The sequence below is a fragment of the Diceros bicornis genome, chromosome 28 (assembly GCF_020826845.1).
Source record: "Diceros bicornis minor isolate mBicDic1 chromosome 28, mDicBic1.mat.cur, whole genome shotgun sequence".
NCBI classification, from domain to species: Eukaryota; Metazoa; Chordata; class Mammalia; order Perissodactyla; family Rhinocerotidae; genus Diceros; species Diceros bicornis.
This window is the reverse complement of record NC_080767.1, coordinates 29363279-29378187: the sequence shown is the minus strand read 5'-3', so window position 1 is coordinate 29378187 and position 14909 is coordinate 29363279. Positions and strand designations below refer to the sequence as shown.

Genomic DNA, 14909 nt, shown 5'->3' with positions numbered 1-14909 from the left:
TCTTTAGTCTCCAGACTCAGCTTCCTTGTGTATAAAATGGGAGTAGGAATGTTACTAAGAGGGCAGAAGCAAGGATTAAGTGAAACGACTGGGGCAAGTGCTTGGCACACTGCCAGCGTGTATGCACTCTAGGAGCTCAGTACAGGGGGGCTGCATTCTTATCCTTACTACAGAATCTCCAGGACTTGGGGATTAATGGGATGTGAGTGGTGAGGGAGAAAACAGTCAAAAAGGATTTAGTCGCTTGGAGCTTGGGCTACTGAGTGGATGGTGAGCAGAGAGGGAAAGAGCAGGAACAGAGGAGAGCAGCATGCGGAGGGGGCAGGAGGAGGCATGAGTTCTGCTCCAGCAGCTGGGCAAGACAGGCTGAACACGAAGGAAGCTACGCTTCCAGGGAATGGCCCATCAAAACACATTTCGGACAGCTCCACTGAGAGAAACCTTGCCGCTTCCTCATTGGGCTCCTGGGAGACTTCCCCTCAGTAGGTGCATCGGCATGCAATCAGCAACAGACACATGCCCTGCTTTATTGTTTGCTGGTGGGCGATGCCCAATGCCTTGGGGCTGCTGGCCCTGAAGGAAATGTTTTTGTTTGTGTAGCCCAGCCAGACTTCCTATGCTTCTAGCTACACAATTTCCCCCTCCCTCCTTTCCTCGCCACACCCCCTCCCCAGCTCACCAGCCTGTCTTACAAACATTAATGTCTCATAAAGACATCAGGTGTCCTTTTAGCCCAAAGGAAATCACACATGTGCTTTCGAAGGACTTCTACCACCAGCAGAAACAGTTCTCTCTGGGGACACACCTGGCCATCTGCTTTCAAAGGACTGTCCTGTGACTGAGGCCTGGCTAACCCAGACACACCATCCGGAAATACAGCCCAGCAAGACGGAAAGAGAAAGGAGGCTGAGGTCAGGAGCCACAGCTCTACATTCTCAGGTGAGTGACCTTGATTAAGTCACTCATCTTCTTCCCTGTCACCCCGGAAGGATGGGAACCCTAGCCCAAGGATAAAGTGGAGATAACTCTTGCCTCAACTCTAATGTACAGGAGAAAGAGCACAGGTTTGGTGGTCAAGGCAGACTTAATTTCCAATCCCAGCTCTGCCACTTACAAGCTGGGTAACTGTGGACAATTAACTTTTTCCCTCTGAATCGTAAAGCAGGATGTCTAGTGAAGCATTTAGGAGAACCGCCTCTGAAGCCAGACTGCCGGGGTTAGAGGCCCAGACTTATCATTTCTTAGCTGTATGGCCCTGGGCAAGTAACGTTACCTCTTTTTTTTGGTGAGGAAGATTAGCCCTGAGCTAACATCTGCTGCCAATCCTCCTCTTTTTGCTGAGGAAGATTGGCCCTGGGCTAACATCAGTGCCCATATTCCTCTACTTTATATGGGACGCCACGACAGCACAGCTTGATAAGCGGTGTGTGGGTCCATGCCTGGGATCCGAACCTGTGAACCCCAAGTCACTGAAGCGGAGCGCGTGAACTTAACCACTATGCCACTGGGCCAGCCCCCAGTAATGTTACCTCTTTACTTCAGTTTTCCCATCTGTCAAATGTGTATAATACTGTTAACTTATGGAATTGTTGTGAGGATTAAAAGAGTCAATAAATGTGCTGGCACACAGTGATGTGTTCAATAAACATTATCTGTTATTATTTCCTCAACTGTCAAATGAAGGGGGCTAATAAAAACGCTACCTTTCTTCCACACTTAGTGTTAGGAGCAGATGAAAAACAATGGTTAAAGAACTTTGCATATGTAGGTACTGACTATTTTAAAAATTGACAATGACATCAGTAATAAAAATAATGGTGATATCTCCTACTGAGAGAGGGCAGAGAATGATGGCTACAAGCCCAGGCTCTGAGAAAGACTGCCTGTTTTTCCACTTACTAACTATGTGACATTGGGCACAAAGAATCCCCTTCCCCTGTGACTCAGTTTCTTCATCTCTAAAAGAGTAGTAATAACATACCTACCTCAAAACATTGTTATGAATACATTAGTTAAGATATAAATAGCACCTGGAACAGTGGTGGGCGCATAGTGAGTGCTCACATTCCTTATTCCACAAACACTGAGTGCATTATTGCATACCTACTCCATGCTGGGCCCTGTTCCAGGGGCTAGGGTTACAGCAATGAATGAAACTGACACAGCTCCTCCTACCCACATTCTAGCGAAGGAGAGAGATTAAACAAATAAGTATTTTTTTTTGTGAGGAAGATCAGCCCTGAGCTAACATCCATGCTAATCCTCCTCTTTTTGCTGAGGAAGACCGGCTTTGAGCTAACATCTATTGCCAATCCTCCTCCTTTTTTTCCCCCAAAGCCCCAGTAGATAGTTGTATGTCATAGCTGCACATCCTTCTAGTTGCTGTATGTGGGATGCGGCCTCAGCATGGCCGGACAAGCAGTGCGTCGGTGCGCGCCTGGGATCCGAACCCGGGCCGCCAGAAGCGGAGTGCGCGCACTTAACCACTAAGCCACGGGGCCGGCCCCCAAATAAGTATTTAAATGACATATAACTGCTATGAAGAAAATAAAGGTAAGGAGATAAGGAAGAACCTTATTATTATCACACTAAGGGTCCATGTATATTTGCCTAGACATCTGACTCTGAGGTCATCCACTTCCCTTCAGTAATAATAACGATAACTAGCACATGCAGAGCTCTTTCCACGTGCCAGGCTCTGAGCTGATGCACTCTCTATGCATTAGCTCAGGGAATCTTCACAACACTCCTATGACATGAGTGGTATTATTACTTGGATTTTACAGATTGGAAAAGGGAGGCTCACACAGATCAAGTAACCTGCCCAAGGCCACCCAACAAGTTCCTGGTAGACCTGGGATTTGGGCCCAGCTCAGCCTGACCCTTGAATTCCAGATCTCCCTTGTTGCTGCTAGACAAATCTAGGCAGCTATTCTTACTCACAGTAGTGATCAGAATAGCACTGCTCTTACATTAGGGGCTGCTTAGATATACAGTCCATTGTTGCCCCTGCAGTTCCCCTACAAGTCCAAGCACAGTGGGGAGAAAGGAGAAAGGGAATCTACAGAGGACTGCAATGGAATAGTGATTTGACCTACAGCAGTCAGTTGCCAGATTCCATAAATAGGTGCAGGACACAAAGGGTGGAGAACAGAGGAGGAGCAGGGAGAGGAGGAGCCTGTCCTATCGGCAGGTGTTGGTGGCAACTTTTGCGCAGGTGTTGGTGGCAACTTTCTCCTTAGCTCACGCTCCACTCTTGATTTCTGATTGCACTTTCTTGTGTGTTTCAACCAGAACATATGTGCTGAGAGGGAGCCCCCAATCCACACACTTGGGTCTAGAAACAGCAGGAGGTGCTCCTAAAAAGCCTCAAGCTGGGTGGGAAGCAACCCTGAAGAGGACAAGGCATGCATCCTAAAAGTACATGGAGGTTTGCCCGGGCCTGGAAGGTAGAAAGAACAATGTTCTGGAACTCATCCAGCAGAATGAATGGCCCTGCGAAAGCAGCGATGGCAAGCAGGCGGCCGGAATGAAAGGGCTGGGAAAGCAGCTGCAGTTGCTCAAATGCAGTTTGTGGCTGCCCCAGCCCAAATTAGATCATTAGGCAGTTCTTCTCCGATTTTTTTTTTTCTTTTCAAGACTGCTAAAGGTCTGTATGCATGTGGGTTGTATAAGAAAAGGGTATTAGCAGTATTTCATGGAATGTGCACATTATACACACCAGCTCTGGTACAAGATCCACAAGGTGATATGGAAGCTAGACAAGGAGGCCACAGAGCTGGAAGGAGGTGGGCTCCAGGTCAGCAGCCCTGAGAGCAATGTGATAGTGTGGCAAGAACATGGGCTTCAGAAGCAGACAGGTTCGATCTGAATAATGATTCCTCCACTTACTAATCTGTGACTTTGAGCAAATTACCTAAACTTTCTTTTTTTTTTAAATATAAAAAGATTTTTATTCACTTTTTTCCTTTTTTAAAAAAATTTTTTGTTTATTACAGTAACATTGGTTTATAACATTGTATAAATTTCAGGTGTACATCATTATACTTCTATTTCTGTATAGATTACATCATGTTCACCACCCAAATACTAATTACAACCCATCACCACACACATGTGCCGAATTATCCCATTCGCCCTCCTCCCTCCCCCCGTTCCCCCTCTGGTAACCACCAATCCAATCTCTGTCTTTATGTGTTTGTTTGTTGTTGTTATTATCTGCTACTTAGTGAGGGAAATCATACGGTATTTGACCTTCTCCCTCTGACTTATTTCACTTTGCATAATACCCTCAATATCCATCCACGTTGTCACAAATGGCTGGATTTCATCGCTTCTTATGGCTGAGTAGTATTCCATTGTGTATATACACCACATCTTCTTTATCCATTCGTCCCTTGACGGGCACTTAGGTTGCTTCCAAGTCCTGGCTATTGTGAATAACGCTGCAATGAACACAGGGGTGCGTGTATCTTTACGCATTGGTGTTTTCAAGTTCTTTGGATAAATACCCCGCAGTGGAATAGCTGGATCATATGGTAGTTCTACCCTTAATTTTTTGAGGAATCTCCATACTGTACCTAAACTTTCTGATCCCGTTTCTTCATCTGTATTACACCCATCTCAAAAGGGTACTTCTCTACAGCCAGAAAAACGAGATCACCATGAAAAGATGTACACAAGATACTGTTAAGCAAAGAAAAGCAAATTGTGGTACTGCAGATATTTACTCCCATTTATGTAAACTAAACATATATATATATAGGTTCATGTATGCATCTTTTACAATCTGGAAGGATACATACTAATCTCACCAACAGTTACTTCTAGGAAGAATACCTGGGGAACTGTAAAAGAACTTTTTATCTTTCTGTAGGATTTGAATTTCTGCAATAAATGTGTTATAATTTTTACAATTAAAAAAAGAGAGAGATGAAAATCATATATCTGATAAGAGTCTAGTATCCAGAATATATAAAAAACTCTTACAACTCAACAAAAGGACAATCTAATTAAAAAATGGGTGAAGGACTTGAATAGACATTTTTCTAAAGATATACAAATGGCAAACAAGTACATGAAAAGATACTCAACATCATTAGTCATTAGGGAAATGCAAATCAGAACTATAATGGGATATCACTTTATACCCACTAGGACAGTGGTAATAAAAACAACAATACTACTAATAATAACTAAAACAACAAGTGTTGGCAAGGAGATGGAGAAATTGGAACCCTTATATATTCACTAGTGGGACTGGAAAATGTGCACTCCCTGTGGAAAAGTTTGGCAGATCCTCAAAAAGTTAAACAGTTATCATATGACCCAGCAATTCCACTCATATGTATATACTCACAAGAACTGAAAACACATCCACACAAAAACTTGTGCAATAATGCTCACAGCAGCATTACTCATAATAGCCAAAAAGAGGAAACAACCCAAATGTTTACCAACTTACGTATGGATAAATAAAATGTAGTATATCCACACAATGGAATATTATTCAGCCATAAAATGATACTGATACATGCTACAACATGGATGAACCCTGAAAACATCATGGTAAGTGAAAGAAGCCAGACACAAAAGACCATATGTGTGATTCCAATTATATGAAATGTTCAGAATAGGGAAATCTCTAGAGACAGCAAGTAGATTAGTGGTTGCCTAGAGAAATCCCTGGGTTGGGGGGTGTTGGGGGTAAACCATGGAGTGACTGCTAGTGGGTACACAGTTTCTTTGTGGAGTGATGAAAAATGTCCTAAAATTGACCATGGTGATGATTGCACAACTCTCTGAATATACAAAAAAACATCGAATTGTACACTTTAAATGGGTGAACTATATCTCAAGAAAGCTGTTACAAAATGTCCTATGCCTATCTGGCTCTCATCAATGAACAGTACTCGTATTCTGAATAGAAAGCTCCATGACAGGCAGCATGCCTCTCTTCCTCACCTGTGGACCAGCAGTGACTGCCCCCCACAACAGTCAATAATCACCATGCAGAAAAAGTCGTAGAAATGCTCAATAACATCAGCTAACTTGATAACAATTTAAAAAATAATATTATTTCTCACTTATTGAATTTCTTTCCTCTCTTCATGGTGTGAGACCTGCGTCATGGTCTAAAGGCTCTCCCTGTCTACTCCTCTCCCTCTCCCTTTTATCCTTCACAGGAGTTTCTCCCAGTAACTCTTCACAAAAGTAAATGTTGCTGTTATCCCATTTTACAGATAAGGAAACTGAGATCAGAGAGTTGAAATAACTAGCCTAATGTCACATTTTTTTTTACTGATTTTCTTGTTAGAGGTTTTCTGACTGTAATCTTGGCTCCTCCAGCTATCAATTCTGGCTCTCCGTGGCTGCACAGCAGCTACCCTCCCTGTTAACTCTGCCTGCCTTCCCCAGCTCACTCTCCCTGGAAAAACCTGGTCATCATACATGAGAAACTGTACATCAGTATGCGGTGGGAAAAAAACACTTAAGAAGAGAATTCAGGCTAGGAGAACTGTAACTCAGGGCTTTTGATTGTTATCTGGTGAAACTCCCTGGTCTGATCCCAAGTAGAATTCTCCTCCATGCTGTCACCTCTGAACAAAGTATGAGGGAAGGAGCCTGGTCCAGGCATAAGGTCTATCATCCCCGATGATGCCCAGAGGAAAAGTGGGAGCTAATGATGGTAATTATCCAACTACTGTGAGGCCTTGGGGAGCAGTTCACTGGGCTGCGGGTATCAAGAAGAGCCAAGGTCCCTTGGCCTTTCCAGAAACACAAAGCGAATCTCACACCATAGGCAGGACTAGTCATCAGATTTTCTTATTTGGGATATACCTTCCAGGAGGTCTTGTTCACCATAATTCATATGCAGAGAACAAACCAAGTGCTCATTAACAATCAAACTACAGTGTTCCTGAGCAACTTAAATTCCAAGATAATTCCAACATAATGTCTCAACTCCTCCCAGTACCCAAAATGGAGGAAAAGATAGAAAAAAAAAAATGAATGTGGGGTTGGGGGAGGCGGTTAATAAGGAAGAGAGGGAAAGAGAGTGTTAAGGACTAAAAGAGAACACCAAACAGAAACAAAATATCATTGGTTTTACTCCCAAATAATCAGAAAAAGAATGTTTCCAAGAACTCCTTAAACAGGAGAATTAGATAATAACAAATACTATAAGAAAAAGGAATAAAAATTTATTAAGTATCTATGACACGCCAGGCCTCACACTAGGATCATCACATATAATACCCCATTACTCCTCAAAACCATAGAAATTATTCCCATTTTACAGATAAGGAGGCTGAAGCTTCGAAAACTAAAGCAACTTGCCCAAGATCACTGCAGTGCACACATTCCCCGGGCTGCTGCCAACAAACACCATACATGACAGAGGGACTCCTGTAACGCGCAATCTTGGCTCAGGAATGCCCCATGAGCCTGGGTGACGTTCTAAGAGGTGCCCTGGGGGGAGTCTCCTTCTACCCAATCCTCCTCTTTTCCTTTCCTCACCAGTGGCAGACCTGCACCCTGTCTCTTTCACAGACCTTTCCTCCAATAAATCTCTTGCACATCTAATTCTATCCTGGCATCTGCTTCTCTGAGGACCCAAGTTGACACAACTAGACAGTGACAGAACAGGGATTTCAACCTAGGTCTGTCTAATCCCAAAGCCCTTGTGTTTTTTGGTTTCTACTTGGAATGAAATAGGAAATGATTGGAGGGTTTTGAGCTAGGGAGTCGCATGATCTGATTTAGATTTTTGAAAGGATCCTTCTGGCTGCTTTTTTGAGAATTATACCGTAGGCAGGCAAGAGTGAAAGCAGGGGACAGTCAGGAGCTATTGCAGTAATCGAGGCACGACGGTGGCCTGGACTAGTGTGATAATGGCGGAGTTGGTGAGAAGCAGCCGGATTCTGGATACATTTTAAAGGTAAAGCTGCCAGGATTTGCTGACAGATCGGTTGTGGATGTAGAAGGAGAAAACTCAAAGATGACTCCAGGGTTTTGGGCCTGAGCAACTGGAAGGATGAAATTGCCGTTTACTGAGATCGGGGAGACTGTGGGAGGACAGGTTGGGTGTGAGGGAAGAGCAGGTTTTGTCTGTATTTATTTGAGATACTGCTAGACATCCAAGGGGAGAGGTCAAGTAAGCTGTTAGATATGTAAGTTTCGAGTTGAGGCCCACCCACAGGTGTGGGCTAGAGAGATTAGAACTACACCATCAGCTCTCCTGGGTCTCAGGCCTCCAGGCTCGGATTAGAACTACACCATCAGCCCTCTTGGGTCTCCAGTTTGTCGACTACAGATCTTGGGACTTGTGAGCCTTCATAATCACATAAGCCAATTCCTTATAATAAATCTCTTTATATATACATATACGTATATATCCTGTTGGTCCTGTTTCTCTGGAGAACCCTGACTAATACAAAGACCTTATGAGATCATGGCCTCCCTATTCACTCTGATTTCATCTCCTATTTCTCTCCCCTCCATTGCTCTGCTACAGCCACACGAGCACTCTTGCTATTCCTTGAACGCCCCAGGCAGATTCCCACCTCAAGGCCTTCGCACTTGCTGCTTCCTCTGCCTTAGTGCTGGACATAGGCACAGTTCACTCTCTCACATCCTCAGTTCTCTGCTCAAATATCACCTTCCCCCTGATGTCTTCTGTGAACACACTACTTAAAATTGCATCACCCCAACTACCCCCATCCACAACATCCTTTATTTCTTTTCACTGCCTTATTTTTCTCCACAGAGAGAAAAATATGACCATCTGACAAATACACTGTATGTGTGTGTACTGTCCATCTCCCCAGTAGAAGGTCATAAGGGTGGAGGTTTGGTTTGGCTTGTTCACTGCTGTATCCTCCAAGTCTGGAACTACGGCTGACACATAGTAGGAGCTCAATAAATATCTGTTGAATAAATTTATGAATGTCTTGGAAGTTTCACATTTCAACATAAAAATTTTATATCCTCATAAAAGCAGTTAAGTGGTTGCCTGGGGCCAGAGGACAATGGGAGACTGACTTGCAATGGGGTGCAGGGAAACTTTAGGGGTGACTGAATTGTTTTACATCTTGATTGACATGGTGGTTACAGGGACACATATATTTGTCAAAACTCATCATCATGTACACTTGAAATGAGTTAATTTTTTGTATGTGAGTTACACCTCAATAAAGTTGATTTAAAAACAACAACAAATACTCTATATTCTAGACTGCCTCTCACACCAAAAAGTGACACACAAATTCACTTTCAGATTATGCATCCTGATTTGAGCTTTGGAAATTATGTTCCACGTGGTTTGGATTGGTATATAATTAAATTTTAAAATACCAATTGCTGCCCCTTATTACAAAATCAAAAAGTGCTCTTAGAAGTCCACAGATGTAGGAATAGACTTTGAAGTCAAGCAGACCCACATTTAAATCCTGCACAAGTCTATCTTTACTAGCTAAATGATCTCGAGCAACTTACTTAACCTCCCCTAGGCTCACTTAGCTCATGTATAAAAAATAGGGAATAACAGAATAAGTTAAATAATACAGCATAGATCCTAGAATATAGTTTGCACTCAGTAAATAGTCACTTTGCTTAATATTATTATTGCCATGCAGTGAGCTAGGAAAGCCATTCAAACATCAATTTGGGTCTGAGGACGACCGGAGGGGTCACTCGGGTGCGCTGCAGATGGTTGTCTCTAGGAAGCTCAGCTGCTGCAAACAAGCACCGAGACGATCAAGCAGCAACAGCTACACCAAGGCCCCCAGCATTCCGTTCACATCTTCCCAATTACAGTCCCCCTACCACTTCCCGCTCCCAGCAGAAGAAGAGGAAGCAAAGCCTTAGAGGATCACTATAACACTGTCAGTAAAAGAGAAAATTTTTAAGCAACCAAGATATTCAACAATTGGGAACTAGTTAATGCTCCATGTAAAATGCAAGCACTATGCATCCCGTAACAAGAGTGGGGAAGAATTCTCATCAGAGAGAGTAATGATACATTGTTAACTTTAAAAAAAAGCGCAGAACAGTATGTAAATATAATCCCATATCATTACAAGAAACGTGAAGAAGGAGATATAGACATGTGTTTGAATTTGCATACAAAAAAATCCAGAAAATCAAGGTGCTAAAAGTGGTTCCCTAGGGACACTAGGACAGAGGTGTTTTAATTTTTTATTTAATTCTACTTAAAATAAACCCAATGCACACACTGATGAAAAATAAAGAGGCGGACAATCAAGGAAGGATGCAACCTCAGTGGGGAATGAGTCAATCACACGTACTTTTATTTCTTCAGTGAATTCATGATTCCTTGCACTTAATTTAAAGCCAGACATGAACTCAGTGCTTTCAAACCAAAGCAGCCTCCTTCTACTTCGAGTGGTTTTCTCAGTGATGTTTGCTAAAACAATGAGTAAGGGAGTGTTCGTTTGTTTGTTTGGGGGCATGATGAAGGTGTGAATGGGGTGAGGGCAGAAATCTGGACTGATCAAAGTGAACTCCTGCTCAAAACTTTTCAGGGTCCCTGATTGAGGAGTGAAAGGCTGATGTTCCAGAGAGACCTGCTATCAGGAGAAGAACAGGGAAAAAGGCAATAAAAAAGACTTCGCATTCTAATCCTGCTTCTGCCACCTAGTAACTTCATGACTTGGGGCATTACCTGCTGTGAGCTTCAGGTCTCTCATCTGTCAAATGGGCATAAGAAGAGTCTCCTGACCTCACAGTAGTGCTGTGAGAATTCAAGGAGAAACTATAAAGCACTCAGCACGGCACCTCCAGGCACTACACTTGTAGTGTAGGTGGTTAATAAATAGCACCTAAAATTTGATTACATAAATAGGAAAGAAAAATAGAAGAAACTCAGTGACTCTTGATTAACAGGAACGTTCAAAGAATCCATCCAGTTGACTGACTTCTCTAAATGAAAGAATACTGGGCAGAGAAGAAAACAAAACTACACACATTGTCAGTGGGGACAAACAAAACCCCAGATTTATTTAGGATTTATCTTCCACCTACTTCCCAAAAGGATCAGAGGCAGGTTACAGTAAAAGTCACATACTCAGTAGACTCATTTCAATAGAATATAAGAATCAGAGGAGTGTAAAGAGGGTGAGGTCTGAGCTGAGATCTGCTGCAATTGAAAATAAAACTTAGCTCTCAGCATCCAGGGTTAAGGCAAAAAAGCAAACTTGTGGACTATCATTAGGCAGAGGACAAATCATGATCAATCAGGAAAGGCAAATTTTCCTAGAACTAAACTTGAAATTTTATAATCAGAAACTGATCCTAGGAACTTATGCTTCTGATCCCCTCCCACCTCCCAAACTCCTAACATAAGCTTTCGTGTGTTATTTTCCTCTTCACAGCTTTGCCAATTCCCAGCTGTGTGAGGTGGAACCAATGCCTCACCTCTGAATCTCAGTTTCCTCATCCTTGAATGGGAATGATGCTCCTACCCACTTATGAAAGGGAATGAAGGAACATGTGCTAGCATTAACGGGTTGTTGCTAAACAGCCAAAGCTTTGTATACAGTATCTCACCGAAATCTCCCAGTAACCATATAAGGCAAGTCCTGTAAATATTTTACAGATGAGCTCTCTGAGATTCAGAGAGGTGAAGACAGCTGCCATTGTCACACAGCTAAAAAGGGAAAGAACTCTAGAACTAAACTTGAAATTTTATCATCAGAAACTGATCCTAGGAACTTATGCTTCTGATTCCCTAGCAACTGCTAGGGTGACATACCCAGAGTCATATGGAAGTCACTGCCAAAATCAAAGAAAAGCCAGAACTCAATTTCATGCTTCTGTGATACCAAGGCACAAATTTACCATTACTCTGTTCCACTTTCCCTGCATATGTCAAACACCAATAATTTCTGGCACACAGTAGGTACCCAACATATTAGTTCCCTTCCTCACTCCTTCCTCCTAAAGTAAAATTACATATATCTAGAAAATTAAAAGTTTACTGAAATAATATTAGTATCTTATATTTATATAACTTCTTTCATCTAATGAAATCATACTAATTAATCTATTTTCTCTACTAATCCTACCAAATCTCTACATATCATTATGTATTATTTCACTTATTTTACAAATAAGGAACTAGAAGACAGCAACTGCTAGGGTGACGTACCCAGAGTCATATGGAAGTCACTGCCAAAATCAAACAGAAACCTTGGTCCTCTTTACATCTGAACCAACCTTTATCCTCTCACATGACACAGCCTCCATAATAAAGAACAGATCATTCATTTTTTATCTGGAAAACTACCAAATGTATAATTCAGTAAGGGGCCTCATGACCTTACCACCTTGTCAAAGGGAAGAAAGTATATAAAAAATGAGGTTTGCAGGAGCAGACGGTTTTGGTCCGTCAACTTTCTCTTGGATTACGCCCATTAACCAACATAAAATAAGGTAAAATATAATGTAACAGATCTCCAAGTCTTTGGAAGTTCAAGTTAAACTCACTGATCCTTCGAACTTATATACAACGCACAAGGGCAATCATTAACTCCTGTGGGGCTGCAGAAGTGCACGTTATGTCAACCAGATCTTTGAAAGAAAAATATGACATACAATCGGGCCACTCTAAGAAGAATCCAAGTCAGCAACGAGTACTTAGCAGCACAAATTCATAGCATCACAGAATTTCTGAGCTCTCCTAGAAGGGACCTGGCAGGCCACTGAGAACAACCCATTCATCTGGTATATGAGGAAACCAAGGCTCAGGGAGGTTAAGTGGCTTTTCCAAGATTTCACAGACAGAGCAAAAACTAAAAAATAAACCTGCTGATTACTATCCACTCCACTTCCAAGTCTTGCTTCTAATGCCCATAAGCACACTTGGCACTTTGCTGAATTACCCATCTACACAGAGAGTGCGGGAGAAAGAGCCTGTACTCTGGTAACAGAAAAACTCAGGAGTCAAACCCTGACTGCCACTTACTGGCCATGTGATCTTGGGCAAGTCCCTTAATTCTCTGAATTTCAATTTTTTCATCTATAAACTGTAGATAATTGTAAATTCCACACATAAGCTGCAGGTAATATAAACAAGGGGCCTGGCACAGCCTGTGAGTTCCATGAAGGCAAACATCAGGTCTGTACACCCCCAAGCACTTAGCACAGAGCCTGGCACACAATACACTTGTAGAAAATTTGCTGAGCAAATCAACTAACTAACCAAACAAACAGGTACTGGACTTGAACCCAGGCCTATCTGGTTCTTAAAACACTAGGTTATATTGCTCCCAATGATGTCAAAGCAGAGGGTTAATTCTGACTTACAGAGTACCAAGAACACAATGGAATAAGACGGCCATTTTCTGGCTACGAGACAGGAAAAAAGTTCAGTGGGGAAAGTTCCTGGACTCTCAGAGTTGGGATTATTTCTTGTTGCCAGCATGGGTACATCATCAGGCTTCAGAATCAATTAAATCTGGGTTTAGATTCCAGCTGCAGCATAAGCTGTGTGACCTCAGAGATATTACTTTACCTCTCTGAGGCAAAATTTCCACACCTGGAAAAAACCTACTTCACAGGAATTGTGTGACAAATGAAGCAATATACGTAAAGGAATACAAGGTGATGCGTGGTGCAAAAAGACTCTCGACTAGTGTTACCCTCCACTTCCCTTCTAGTTATTTGGAAGCTTCATTCATTCATCTCACTTTGGTCTCTGCTCAAATGTCACTTCCTTCCTGAACTTTCCCGTCTACAATAAAACCCCCAGCTCTATCGCCTTATCCTGCTTAGTTTTCTTCATAGTCCTTATCATCACGTGACATTACATTACGTATTTGCTTTTCTACTTGCTGTGTCTACTCAACTAGAAGGTAAGCCCCAGGAGGACAGGGACTTTGTGTTGTCTGCTTTGTTTACGGCTGTATCCCAACAACTAGGAAAGTGCCTGGCATGTAGTTAGCGCTTAACAAATATTTGTTGAATGACTGACTGAATTAATCCAACACTTATTTGGGATTTGCTATATGTGAGGCACTGTGTAGGAATAAAGACTTAAAGATATCTAAGAAATGTTGCCTCCTGACTATTCTCCTCATGTCTGCTCTGTCCCCCTAAATCCCATTTGGTACTCAGCTGCCAGAGAAAAAGTCAACATCAGATCGGGTCACTCTTCTGCTTAAATCCGTCCAACAGCTTCCCATTACAATTAGAATAAAGCCCAAACTCCTCACCGCGGCCAGTCAAACCATCAGCCTCTACTCACTAGCCCAATCCTCTTGTACCACCTTCTCCCTCCTTCACTGAGTTTCAGACACACTGGCTTTCTCTTTCTCCAACATGCCAAGGTCTTGTCATTTCTTTCCTTTCTTAATTTAAAAATAAACATACATTTTTATTCACTTAAAACTGTAAGTTCTATATATTTATACAATTAACAATATTCTGTTCTTATGCCTAAAATTCTTCAACAAGCAGGGACTAATGTACAAACAGCTCTTCAAGGAACATGGGATAGAGAACACAAGTGTCAAGGTCTTTTCTGACTCAGAGCCTTTGTGCTGGCTGTACAAGCTGCCTGGAAAGCTCTTCCTCTAGGCTAGCTCTTCCTCATTATTCAGCTCTCAGCAAAAATGTTACCTCCTTAAAGAGGCCTCTCAGGCTGAAGTTGTCCCTGCCACCATCACCCTCATCAAGTCACTCTACTGGATCCCAATGCCCTTTCTTTCATCACAGCATTTTGTTATCTGGAATGACTTTATCTATTCATGTGTCTTATCTTTCCAACGAGAATGTAAAATACAGGAGGACAAGGACTTTGCCAGGTTTACTGCTGCATGTCCAGCCCCTAGAGCATAATAGGCACTCAATAAATATTTCTGAACCAGTCAAGTGGATCTCAAAAGATG

The 14909-nt window shown here is 42.3% G+C and overlaps 1 protein-coding gene across 4 annotated transcripts in view; it reads right to left on the bottom strand.

The window, feature by feature from the left end:
- The window catches only part of MRRF (mitochondrial ribosome recycling factor), a 55927-nt gene that overhangs the window by 17295 nt on the left and 23723 nt on the right, over positions 1 to 14909 (bottom strand). The window lies entirely within an intron of this gene.